The sequence below is a fragment of the Austrofundulus limnaeus genome, unplaced genomic scaffold, assembly GCF_001266775.1.
Source record: "Austrofundulus limnaeus strain Quisiro unplaced genomic scaffold, Austrofundulus_limnaeus-1.0 Scaffold173, whole genome shotgun sequence".
NCBI lineage: Eukaryota > Metazoa > Chordata > Actinopteri > Cyprinodontiformes > Rivulidae > Austrofundulus > Austrofundulus limnaeus.
The window spans coordinates 967,159-969,452 of NW_013952575.1; positions in this window are offsets into that span (position 1 = coordinate 967,159).

The window sequence follows — 2,294 nt, forward strand, 5'->3', positions numbered from 1 at the left end:
GATTATCGCCGTAGTGACAATCGTCTATCTTCGTCACAAGTGGTCCATGCAAGCGCAGTCTGACCAATTCACTGCTCGTTTCCGTTGCCTTCTAAAAGTAACGATGGCAGACCCATCCAGATGCCTAACATCTTTGATCTGGTTGAAGATGAGGATTCAGAGGTAAAAATATCAACTTCCCCCTGAAGCAGTAGAACTCAGCGTAGATTCTTAGAGTTCCCACCTCAAGAAAAGTTACTAGCTTATTTTGCCATTGACCTCACTTTAATTTGAATTTGTCAGTCTCCCACAACAAATAGAGTCCCATCCTTTAATTGTCATGGGGGAACTAAATGATCAAGTTTATAACATAAGTAGAGTCCCATCCTGTAMAACGTGTCAGAAGCACGTTGATAAGTTTGTCATTTATGTTCTACATTTAATCATAGATTAGTGACGACAGGTCGTCAACAATTTTATTAATTTTTGCACTGAAGTTACTTCCACAGCGAACCTACATAGTTGTAGCCTGACTAAGATCAGTACCCCTGTATGTCCCCTGATAACTTAGCGTATCTAGAGAACACACCACCAGATAAGAGATCAAACCTCCGTCAACCCTGAGAGCRACCTTACCTGACCAGAGACGGACCTTCTTGACTCCACTCATCCAAGAGCAACCTCGTCCGACCAGAGATGGACCCTSTTGACTTCATTCTTCAGAGACCTACCTCAATACCTGATAAGAGAAATGATCTACCTCCCCATCTGGATGTCCCTGACCTTCACGGTTTCTGTTTGGATATATTTCCTGTTCTTGTTTGGATATATCATCATTGGATTACCTTTTGAACCTTTCCTGGACAAACGCTATGGAAATACATCAAGATCTACAACCCTGACTGTGTAACTGGTTCTTCACGTTATGCTGAGGTGTGCAACTCACGACCATGGACAAGGTTGTGATTTGCAATGGGGGGATTTGTAGCAGGAACGTAAGAAAATAGTTCCACACAAGAACTTTGAATCAATACTTCCTCCTCCTCCCATATCTATAGAGAACAGTGGCTTTCTCCACTGTCCTCGCCCTTTTTTCCAATGTCTACAAATACTAAAATAAACAGGAACTGCAACCTTCCATTGATTAAGCCCTGTTGTGAGATCCCTTATAAGTGTTCAAAATGGCTGTTTATAAAAAAGGACCCACCACTTGCCCAGACGGAAAGTCTCCACAAGTGGGTTTACAATCTACATCTAGTCCCTAAGAGACTGTGTCCCCTGCTGAGATAATGCCCACGAACTATCTTCAAAGACATGCCTAGCATACAATCRCATTTATAGTCTTAGAGCGCCCCTAAAAGCTAGTCTCAAAATCACATCATGAGCAAATGTTTTTGTGGGTAAATTTCTGTTGTTTGGTTGTCTGATAAAAAAAATAAGAAAAAGTATTTTTTTATCATGACTCAATCACTGTGATAATATCTTGATGTAATCACTGTACAGATAATCACGTCAATTTGTGTTTTGTTCAATCATTTTTGCAGCAGAACCGTGATCTCAGTGAAGCAGGTGACACCCTTTGTGACTATCTCTCAGCCAATCAGAAGTTTGTAAAGTCAGGACAAGAGATAACATTTTTATTATTTCAGTGGTCTAGAAACAGCAGCCAGAGAGAACAGATCAGGAGTTTCAAGTTCCTTCATTCCCTTCGGGGACATTTATTTTAATTTTAATTTTTTTAGTTTAATTTTTTAGTGTAGGGACGCGATTTGTTCAGGAAACTGAGCTGACCAGAACTTCAGTCCGATCCATCTAGACCCAAACCGACTTTCTCATCTGTGGCTTGAAGCCGACCCAGACAGCCTCGGCGTGTCCAGCTGTACCCGAWCGGGACCCCCTTTGAGACCGAGCGGCACCGGTGACCATCCTCGCTCAAATCTAATGGTACCCTGGGGCAGAACTGACCTGGTTCACGTCGAAATGGTAGGAAAGAACATCTTTCTATGTGTTTGGTGGTGTGTTCAGCTGAGGTGGTGAGAGAGAGAGAGTTCTGGCGTTCGAAACGGACTCGGAAGGAAGAGCTGGTGAGTTAATTTCCCTCAGAAATCACGTCCACTCTTTGATAAATGAATCAACGTTTTCTTTTATTAATCTAGGAAGTTTTCACACCTTTTGTTAGAATAGATAATAGTGAGTTGTGATTCTGTAGCGTAAAAATTACAACTAGTTTGGCTGAAGTGATGTCACTTGTTATTTAAATTCATAGCAGTTGGGATAGCAAATGTCTTTACTTGCCATAAATGACTTGTGATGTA